Raw genomic sequence first — 12,390 nt, forward strand, 5'->3', positions numbered from 1 at the left:
TAAAATAAATTGTTTCATAATGTTGCCATTTTAGGTGGCCTTTAATTCAACCCCAAAAAGAAATATTGCCAATTTTTCAAATTTATCATTGACAATTCGTTGGTTCGAACGACTGAATGTATGTACGAGTATGTACGTACATAGCAGTTTTCTCATGTTGGTGCACCACTCAGTTTGGTCACCATAAAATGGTCACTTATTTTGCTCGCTTTGGTCTACATGTTTGGATATTAGTCTAGCTATCTGGCTGCCTGTCTGTCTGTCCCAGCGTCTGGCACTTTGTCTTGGTCTGTAATGTGTTTTAGTTTCTGGGGCTTTGCACTGCGCAAAACTAAAATATTGTACTTTCACTCTCTTCTGAATCATGACAATTTGGTCAATTTCGATTAAATACTAATGACGAGCCATACATCATCCGGTATCACTTGTGGCAGTGCACTAAAAAATTACTTTTTTGTGTGTGCAAAGCGTTATCAACAAAACTCAAATACAGCCGTTAGAAAATGTTACACTTTTTGCGGTGCCCTCCAGGCAATTGGTCTTCAGATTAGTTGATTAATGTGTGTATGTGTGTGTCTATCCTTTCTCCTGGCTATAACAAGTATTTTATGTTCGCCCCTCCACACATGCCATCTTTAAAGGACAGCATGGCATCCACTCATAGCTCCCAATAGTATATTGTCGCGGCGGTACTCATGCTGTGTGCATCAGTTCAAGTGGTGTTCAATTAGTTACCATCACCAGTGCCACGACCATGGCCCATCATTAAATACTAAACACAGTGTAAGATTTTACCATAAATTGGAAGAGAGTGTGAACATGGATAGAAAAACAGAATTGTTCCAAAGAGCATTCCAAAAGGAAATAAATGCTTCCGGATTCTACTGTGAACTAAATACTTTGGGCATATCACTTAGTCCGAAAAGAGTCTCGATCATAGTAATGAAACCATTATTATACGGAGTGGTATAAGCACGTCTAAAATTTTTGAGGGTGTCTTCATTGAATTTATAATGGATACGTTTTGTGTGCAATTCGATAAAACATATTCCTTTTTGCGTTTCAAAATTTGTCAGCCCTAATATGTGTCTCTAGTTATTCTAATCCTTCCAAAATCCCACTGTGCCAAGCAAATCTGTTCGCACAATACATAGTGACTTGACCATAGATTTGCGATTTACTATACATTTTTCGCCAATTTTTACCATCCCTCTCCAACCCAATCAACCAGCCAACAGATTGTGTTGTATAGTATATAGAAAATTTATTGCAGTTTTTCTGTGGTAAATGTGTATATCAGGCATTTAGGTGGTTGTGGATGGATGGTGGTGGTGCTTGGCTCAAGACACCAAATTTTAACAGGCTCATGTAGTTTGTGGGTGGTGTGCATTAGGGTTATGACTTTTTGACATTTTTCCCCAAAAATGATTTCCTGTAGCAGGGATGAATGAACGTTTGCCTATTAATCACTATGCTATCGTTTATTTCATTGAAATATAAAAAAAGTTCACGCACAAATCGATTTTAAAAAAATAATTTTTTGAAAAAATATATGAAATGAAAAATTTTTTTTTTTTCAAAAAATTATTTTTTGTTGCACGAATGAATAAATATAAGCCTTCTAATAACTATAATAACGTTTATTTCATTCAAATATTAAAAAAGCCGCGAAAAAAGTCACTTTGGAAAAATTTTAAATTTTTTGTTTTTTGTGAAAACATTATATTTTTGAATAAAATCGTTTACGACATTTTTACGATTCTCAGAATTAAAGAAAAATAGTGAGAAATAAATTTTATGTAATTTTAATTATCTCATGTGGCTCTAAAACTTATTTTCAATTATATATCTGTTTTCAGTGACTTCAAAAAATTGTCCATAATTTTGATAAATTCAAATTTTAAAATCATTTTGTGCGTGAGGTTTTTTCACCGAATCACCTTATAATTAAGATTTTATGTAATCTTATGGCAAAACTCATCACGCTATGATACAGGGATATGAGGTTGTAAAAAAGTCATAACCCTAGTGTGCATATATGGATCTTTTGCTGTGCCTCGTGTTGGTTGGTGATAGGGGGAGTCGTATAGTCAGTCGCATTATTAATTGCACTTGCCGTTGCAAGTTACGGTTAGAAATATGTGAAAACTGTTTCAGTTTTTTTTTTTTGAGATAAAACTTATTCCCACATACACATCGCTGACATCCACAAACATACCTACATAAATATGTATGTATGTATGAACGACCTCAAAGACATAACCGTTGTTTACCAAAAACCTTTTATGTACGACACACCAAAGCTTTAAAAACTCAACAAACTATATTCATTTCATTTGCCGTACATGGTTTTGCTTAGGATTTTTGTTGGGTGGGTCCAGTGATTAATAGAAAACTATAAGACTTAAACAGCATTCAGGATACTTATGTTACGAGTTGATACGCCCGCTATCTGCGCGATGTGATTAATTTTGGTCAATACTTAATACCGGCGTAACCATACAATGTATAAAATCTTTATGTACAAGATTTCCTATACACAAATGTCTAATTGTTAAGTTTAATGTCTGTGCAATTATAATATATCAAATGAGGGGATTTTCTATTTGGAATGGGTTGTCCTTACAATAATTTATCTAGTGACTCACAAGATTGAATTTTGTTAAAGCTATAGATAAGAACTTTCTAATATATTAGGAAGTCAATTTCTGAATTTTTGTACAAAAATAAAATGAAAGACAAGTAAAAGAGTATTAGTCGGCTTTGCCGACAGAGATATAACCTCAGCCTATGTGAATTGAAACATTCAGCAACGGACATATGGAATGTATTTAAAATCTTTTCAGAATTTGGCTTTTTGCAGTCTTTGAACTTTATGAAGTTTTGTGGGGGAGGTTCTCTAAGGAGAGGACCGATACGGGCCATTTTAGAAGTTAAACTAAACTTGGACAAAATATTAGGAGATCCAAAGTTTGGACCAAATTTTTTCCATTTTAGTGACATTTTTTAATTATTGGGCGGAAGTAACAACATTTTGTATACCCGTATTGCTCATCTTCGAACTGAAACTAAGCTTGGACAAAGTATGACAAAGGCCAAATTTTGGACCCAAGCGATTGGTCCGGTCACTACACATTGTGCCATAGGGGTTTTCACCTTTCGGGCTGTTTTCTCAAGAAGCATGGACTTGCCCATGAAAAAACTTTTACCGTTGTAATAGAGGCAGCGAATGTAATTTGCTTAAAAAAATCAAAGTGATTCTAGAGCAGGTCTTAAAGTGAACTTATCCGAAATTTTGTGCGGCAGGTACCCGAAGGGGTGAACAAATATAGTCCATATTCGAACTTGATTTGTATCTGGTATATATATTAGGATGTGTAAAGTATAGACAAAATCGGTCACTCCCTTCAAGAGTAATCGAGCGCACAATTTTTCCGTGCGCCTTTCAGGCTATTTTCTCAGGAAGTATGGATTTGTCCCTGATGAAACATGTACCGACGTATGGGGCCAGTAAATAAAAGTTGTTACAACAAAAATTAAAGCGATTCGAGCGCAGGTCCTAAACTAAACTTTTCCGAAATTTTGTGTGGGAGGTACCCGAAGGAGTGGACCGATTGAGTCCATATTGGAACCTCATCTAAGACTAGTGGAAATTTCACAATGTGTAAAGTATGGACCAAATCGATTACTCCCTTCAAGAGCTATCATGCGCATTAATTTTCCGAACATTTTCTAGCTTTTGTCGGGGAGGTACCCGAGGGAGTGGACCGATATGACCCATCTTCGAACTTAAACTAAGTTTGCACAAAATATTACGAGAGCCAAATTTTGGACCAAATCGGTCAATCCGTTCGGGAGTTATCGTGCGCTCCAGCCAGTCAGACAGACGGACGGACATTGCTAAATCGACTCCAAATTGTCTGAAACGGATTTCGTCCAAACATACTTGAGGTCTAAAACCATTATTTCGATGAGGCACATTTTGCCCGTATGAAAGTGTACCCAGCAAAATCTTCGATGCCAAGGATGCTATTGAATCATGGGTGCAAGTGATCTGGCATGTCATCTTTTTAGCATTTTCACTCATGAATTTTATATGAGCGTGACCACCATAAGATGACATTCATTTTCGTTCATGTCATTTTCACCTCCCCTTTGGCATGACATTTTCATGTCCTGTTTGGAAAATAGAAAATTCTGTATTGAAATATGATTTTCATGACAAACCAAACTCTTTATTATTTCAAACTTATTCATGAAATAATTAGAACTAATTTATCAGCATAAAGTTTACACCCAAAATTTAAATTTTATCACCGCCGCTGCACCGCAACAGAGTTTACTTCGTCCACTCTCAGCCACTGATTTTGTTTCATCTTACAAAAGCTTTTCTATTATCTTCTCATCACCAGTTCAGATTTCGACATGGACTCCAACAGCACTCCTTTAAGAATTTCTAGTTCGGGAACCAACATTAAATTTGTAATTTTGTAATTTTATAAAAAAAATTTTGGAAATTTATACTCTTTTGTTTTGATGTCGCTACATGTAGGGATGTACAAATCGACTTGTTTGTTTCTAGTGATCTGTACAAATGATTCAAATGCTGATGAAAAGATCGGATCTTCCACGACTTCCTTTGCATGGGTTTAAATGCTAATGAAAAGATAGGATCTTTCACGACTTGCTTTGAACCAATGCAATATATGCCATGAAATCACGTCATCGCATAGAACCCCTTCCTTCAAATTTTGCTGTACATGCATAAAAATGTGTCTATAACCAAAACCATACAACACAGAAATCTCAACCTTTTAATACATACACATATGTTCCCCACCAAAAATGCCCGAAAGGACCTCTATTCATATTAACTCAATGATATAGGGCCAACTTTTGATAACCGAGTCCGAACAGTGTACCACCACTTAAGAAGAGAGGTTTTACATGGCTGAAATACTCAGGAAATATCACCAACATTACACTATGAAGTATTTTTGCCACCGTTGAAAACGTGATGTTGTCTGACCTGGGAATTGAACCCGGGCATTCAGTGCAAGGCGGGTGTGTTTAGCATTGCACTACAGTTACACCCGTTGATAAACGTTTTGTACCAAAATCCAAGGTATTCCAAGAGATTAGACTGGGACAAACTCAGAGCGTTATTGGCTTCAACTGTGTGTATAGTTGAAGAAGTCTAAGAGAGCTGTGAATGTCCTTACCAGAACTATCACCTACCGGTTTGGCGAACTAAAAAATTAGCTACTCTACGCAAAGCAACTAGAAGATCATATCAGTAAGACGAAAGTCAGTACTAATTGGGATGCCTATAAGGTTAATTTCGCTTTTAAGTACAGGAGTGATACCAAGAGGAAGTTTTGTGTCAGCTTTATTGAGTCTATAGAGGGAGCAAACGAAGAGGATCTCAAATCCATAGGTAGTATTAGACGATGGTGAATAAGAATAAGTGAATAAGTTTATAACTTGCAAACAATTTGTCTGACATTCCCAAATTATATTTGCAATTGGCAATTTTGAAACAAAATCCCTCTGTCCAGTTAATTTGTTACAAGTCATGTCAACCGTCAGTGTTTTATGTCCATTAACTCTATGATAGATTAACATGGGTCATAAATTATAAGTTTCACATGAGTTAACCTATGGCAAGAAGTTAACTACTTTTGCAATTGATCATCAATATTTGTTCAAAATCACTATCCAATAAGTTATTGTGATGTTTATTGTCCATTTAACTCCACACCACCTTAACAATGTTCATTTGAGCATTAAAACAGCAACATCATCGCTGACTACACACCATTGATTGCCCCACCATTTGACCAGTCATTTCGTTCGGCAAGCCAATCAGCAATCTGCTCAAGCGCAACTTAAAAAATTTACTCTACCACAAAACATCTGCTTCCGTATTTTTTTAATTCAATGGTACATTGTTTTCCAGGGAATTTCATGGTTTTTGGATTTGGTTTCGTTGTGGACGTGTAAAAATGCCTGTTCATTAGAGAGAGACAAATTAAAATTGTAACTATTTTGTCCATTCGCATGTTTCTTTTATTATTTAAAACCGCATACATCAAACTCTGTTTCGTCATTTGTTTCTTTTTTCAGTCATTTCCCAACATGGATTTTCGTCGATATGTCTCTTCTGTATGTTTGAAGGCGAAAGTATGTTTAATTGCATTTCTTACGGTTTACAGTAATTTCAATCAATCAATAATTACTAATGGTTGTGGCGCAAGAGAAAGGAGGAGGACCATTAACGAAGATACAATTTTCCACAATTCATATGGATTTATAGGAAACCCTGAAAACAGGTGTAATTGGATTAAAATGCATGTTGCATTAGACATTTTTTCCTAAATTAAGGGTAACAGGTGTGAGGTGAGGTAACTGAGGTGTTATTTAAGGTCGAGTATTCGAATATCCTACAAGATAGCATAGTTTTTTTTTGTGGTATTTTAATGCCTCAGTATTGTGTTCACTACATTACTTTAGGAATTTTAGTCCATAAGAGAACGAGAATCAATATAAAAATGTTCACCCGTCTGTTGAAATCACCATACAGCTCGCCATTTTTAAGATAAAGCTTTGTAGTTTGCAACAGAAGTTTTTATTACTCCTAGAATGTTTGGTATGCAAAATGAGCTATATCGGTTGGTACTTAACCTCCAGATTTTTGATATTTTAAATGTTTCAGCCATCATTATCACAACGAAATGGCTTACAATTGACATTTAGACTTTCTTGGGGCTATAAAACTTTTCCCTAGAAATTTATCAGTAAAGGTTTAAGTTTTAATATAGCCGTAGAACGGTACAACCCTATTTTTCTACTGAAATGGCTATAACTTCATATTATAGATTCTAAATGGGTAGAAGACCTCCACGCATCAATATAGGTTCATATTTTGGCATATACCCCATATTAAGGTACATAAGACTAATTTTAACACAAAGGAATAGAGAAAAAGGGAGTGTAAAAGGTATACCCTGGAGAGCTTACGTATTCAAGAGAGGATACATAAATCAATCAAAACCAAAGAAGAGAAAGATAACACCGAGCTCCAATTTTCAGTTGCAATCTTTTAAATAAAACAGATCTGTGATTTAGATTTAAGTGCTGGAATTTTTTTATTTACATTATTATTATTTATTTTATTAAATTATACAAATTCTGTGTTGTGATGTCCAGTTTTTTATATTTTGATGACAATATCTAATAAGAATGTAACTAAGACTAAATATTTTTGCACAAAATGTTGTATAAGTAATCAATTGTACTTCGTCGTTTGGATTTTCATAATAAAGAACTCCTGAAGAAGTTGGAAACAGACCAACGAAACGTTGAGTTAAAACATGAAATAAATTAGTTTTATTTTATTAACAACTCTGACCGAATCAGCCCGGTGAAAAACACTCTTCTCGGAATTGATAAAGCACGGTCATAACATAATGGAACAAATCGTTGTTGGATTTTTATATGCGGATTGCCAAAGTTTGAGCACCATGGGAATATGTTAACACGTGTCACTGGGGCCTCAAAGTTTCCATAGTAATTTGTATGGGGCCAAAGGTGAATTTTCACGAAATTGCGCTATGGTTATGGTCCAATCGAAGGGAAAAACTTACCAGTTCTTTTCTGTGGCTAAACAAGTAATGCTACAGAAAAATGTGAAAATCGGCTGGATAAATAAATAAATAAATAAATAAATAAATAAATAAATAAATAAATAAATAAATAAATAAATAAATAAATAAATAAATAAATAAATAAATAAATAAATAAATAAATAAATAAATAAATAAATAAATAAATAAATAAATAAATAAATAAATAAATAAATAAATAAATAAATAAATAAATAAATAAATAAATAAATAAATAAATAAATAAATAAATAAATAAATAAATAAATAAATAAATAAATAAATAAATAAATAAATAAATAAATAAATAAATAAATAAATAAATAAATAAATAAATAAATAAATAAATAAATAAATAAATAAATAAATAAATAAATAAATAAATAAATAAATAAATAAATAAATAAATAAATAAATAAATAAATAAATAAATAAATAAATAAATAAATAAATAAATAAATAAATAAATAAATAAATAAATAAATAAATAAATAAATAAATAAATAAATAAATAAATAAATAAATAAATAAATAAATAAATAAATAAATAAATAAATAAATAAATAAATAAATAAATAAATAAATAAATAAATAAATAAATAAATAAATAAATAAATAAATAAATAAATAAATAAATAAATAAATAAATAAATAAATAAATAAATAAATAAATAAATAAATAAATAAATAAATAAATAAATAAATAAATAAATAAATAAATAAATAAATAAATAAATAAATAAATAAATAAATAAATAAATAAATAAATAAATAAATAAATAAATAAATAAATAAATAAATAAATAAATAAATAAATAAATAAATAAATAAATAAATAAATAAATAAATAAATAAATAAATAAATAAATAAATAAATAAATAAATAAATAAATAAATAAATAAATAAATAAATAAATAAATAAATAAATAAATAAATAAATAAATAAATAAATAAATAAATAAATAAATAAATAAATAAATAAATAAATAAATAAATAAATAAATAAATAAATAAATAAATAAATAAATAAATAAATAAATAAATATTATCAATTGAAGCAATATCAAAATCTTACCCGATTTTCATAAATTTTTGTAGAATTTTTTCTAACCACAGCAAAGTGGTAAAATTTTCTCATCGATTGGACAATAAATGTTGCCTTTAGGGCGATTTCGTGAAAATTCACCTTTGGTCCCATACAAATTAGTATGGAAACTTTGAGGCCCCAGTGGCACGTGTTAACGTATTCCGATTGTGCTCAAACGTTGGTAATCTAACAAAACTAAAGCCTTTTGGGGGTTATATATACATATATATATAATTGTTCCACAAACATCCCATAAGGGACAAGGGAGACTTCTCTCATATCAATGAGTGCACCCCGATTCATATTAGCTCAATGATATGGGACCTACAGTTTATCGCCGAGTCCGAACGGCGTGTCTAAGACACCACTTTTTTAGAGAAGTTTTACATGGCTGAATTACTCAGGAAATGTCGCCAACATTACTGAGGGGTATTTTGCCACCGTTGAAAAGTGTTTTGATGTTGCTTGGCCGGGGAATCGAACCCACGACCTTATGTGTGCAAGGCGGGTGTGCATACCATTGCACCACGGTGGCACCCAGCCCTTTGGGGGTTGCCGCATAAAAAATCCGACATCGATTTTTTTTTAAATCACACACATCGTCCAAATGGAATGACTGTAACTTGGTATTCCGATTTCAAATGGGTATAAAACATTGATGTCTCGTTGGAATTAAACCATGTTTAAAAGAATGTGATATTCTTTAGCTAACACATTTTACTTCTCCTAGGAATAAGTCTTGACATTACGGAAGAGCTTAGTACTTTCCATTTTACTTTAATACTACTCGTGGTGGAGGGTATACAAATTTCGGCCCGGACGAACTTATCGCCCTTCTTACTTGATAAATATTTTAAGGTACTGGAATGAGGCTGTTTAACTCCACTGCTGGAATAAACTAGCGTATTGCTAGGCTTTTTATAACATCAGCATTTATGTTAGCGTGGGTATACAACTTTCTTAAGTAGAAATGTGCCTCATCGAAATAATGGTTTTACACACCAAGTATGTTTGGACGAAATCCGTTTCAGACAATTTTGAGTCGTCTAAGCAATGACCATCTGGCTGTCTGTCTGGATGGAGCGCACAAACAGATCATCCGATTCCAAACTTAGTTTAAGTTCGAAGATAAGCCACATCGTACATTCCTTCAGATACCTTCACCACAAAAGTTCAAAACTTTTCGCTAAAATGGTGCGCACGATAACTCTCGAAGGTAGTAACCGAGGTGGTCCATACTTTGACCATCGCTAAATTTCTACCATATCAGGTTTGAATATGTATTTAGTACCACCCCTTCGAGTACCTCCCACACAAAATTTCGGAAAAGTGCAGTTTAAGGCCTGCTTCCGGATCCCCTTGATTTTTTATACCCTCAGCATTTATGCTAACGAGGGTATATACACTTTCATACGGACAAAATGTGCCTCATCGAAATTATTGTTTTTCAGACCCCAAGTATGTTTTGACGAAATGTGTTTCAGAAAATTTGGAATTGATTTAGTCATGTCCATCCGTCTGTCTGTCTGACTGGAGCGCACGATAACTCTCGAACGAATCAACCGATTAGGTCCGATTTGGCTGTCGTAATATTTTGTCCAAACTTTGTTTAAGTTTGAAGATGGGTTATATCGGTACACTCCTTCCGGTACCTCCCCCGCAAAAGTTCGGAAATGTTCGGAAAATTTGTGCGCACGATAACTCTTGAAGGCAGTAACCGCTTTGGTCCATACTTTGCACATCGTGAAATTTCTACCAGACTTAGATGAGATTTCAATATGGACACAATCGGTCCACTCCTTAGGGTAACTCCCACACAAAATTCCAGAAAAGTTCAGTACAGGACCTGCTCTCGAATCACTTTGATTTTTGTTGTAACAACTTGTATTCACTCCCCTCATACGACGGTACATCGGGGGCAAATCCACACTTCTTGAGAAAATAGCCTTAAGGGTGCAAAAAACCCCTATGACACCGTGTGTAGTGGATGGAGCGCAAGATAATTCCCGAACGGATCTGTCGATTCGCTCCAAAATTTAGCCTTCGTAATATTTTGTTCAAACTTAGTTTAAGTCGAAGAAAAGCCATATCGGTCTACTCCTTCAGGTACCTCCCCCACAAAAGTTCAGAAATATTCGGAAAAACTATGAGCACGATAACTCTTGAAGGGAGTGACCGATTTGGTCCATACTTTGCACATCCTAATATGTCTACAAAATATAGATTTGGTTCGAATATGGACTATATTTGTCCACTCCTTCGGATACCTCCCACATAAAATTTCGATTAAATTCACTTTAAGACCTGCTCTCGAATCAATTTGATTTTTGTTGAAGCATCTAGCATTTGCTGCCTCAATTATGACAGTAAAAGTTTTTTCAGGGGCAAGTCCATACTTCTTGAGAAAGCAGCCCGAAACGTGTAATAACTCCTATACCACCGTATGGAGTGGCTGGAGAGCTCGAACCGAATACTGCGTTCGTCCTCACTTTGGATATCGTAATATTTCTTCGAATATTAGATGAAATTCGAAGGTGGTGCTTATAGATACACTCCTTCCGGTACCTCCCCCACAAAAGCTCGAAAATATTCGCTAAACTGGTACGCGCGATATCTCATAAACGCAGCAACCTTGGGGTGCCACTCACACAAATGTTCAACATTTTTGTGTGGTTAAGGGTCTGTTCGAGGATACTTTGGAAATTTTTACCGAAGGTTTTGCTAGTGGCCCTGTTTACAGCGATATTATGTTTTTCGTAGGAAAGTATGGTACAAAAGCCCTATCTGTCGATATCCCCCGCAAATTTTTGAGATTTAATATTTTGTCGGTTCATACGCCCAACATTTTGGAAACCAAAATAAATACATAAGTTTTTTTTTTTTTTTTTGGGAAAAAAGTGTTTCACTCCACACGGGCTGAGGTTATATCTCTGACGGCAAAGCCGACTGACACTTTTTTACTTGTTCTATAGCAACTTTACTTCGTTGTCCCCATTACGACGGTACAATTTTTTCATGGTCAAGTCCATTCTTGCTGACATAATGGTTTAAAAGCCTCAAATCCTACGGTGACCGACTGAAAATACTGGTGGGCGCGATATCTATCAAAAGGAAAGACTCCCAAAACAGCCAAAACAGGATACACTTCCAAAATGGACTATGCCGATCCATTCCTGCAGGTACCCCCTCCGCAACACTTTTCAGTTTTAATCCAAAAAAGATAATAGGTTTTTGGTTATGTAGCCGGTGTTCAATCTGTCCACAGATGAAAGGTCGGGAAAGCCGACTCATACTTTTTTACTTGTTCTAATTCAAATTCAAATGAAAATCACCAATGGGTTTGCCACCCCCATGAAGCAACCAGAAACCAGATTAATTGTATAAGATATTGGATAGAAAGCTGATACGGAGCATTTACTTGTAGCTACCAGTTTACAGCTGACGTAATTTAATTGCCAAAGGGTAATGCAACACACACTGCGGAATCTGAGTGTCGAAAAGTTGGAAATGTAATTAACATCAACCTAACTCATATACTTGAATAAAGCAATCAACAGCGCTGTAAGGAGAGTAAGTGGAGTGGCCTACCCAAAGAATCCTTAAGAATTCCTTTTCAAAATTTATGTATGTATTCAAAA

General features: G+C 33.8%; 1 protein-coding gene across 3 annotated transcripts in view; it reads right to left on the reverse strand.

Annotated features, from left to right (window-relative positions):
• Positions 1–12,390, reverse strand: part of esn (espinas) — a 176,114-nt gene that overhangs the window by 51,967 nt on the left and 111,757 nt on the right. The window lies entirely within an intron of this gene.

This window comes from Musca autumnalis, unplaced genomic scaffold (assembly GCF_047663935.1).
Source record: "Musca autumnalis isolate F117 unplaced genomic scaffold, ASM4766393v1 scaffold_5, whole genome shotgun sequence".
Classification (NCBI taxonomy): Eukaryota; Metazoa; Arthropoda; class Insecta; order Diptera; family Muscidae; genus Musca; species Musca autumnalis.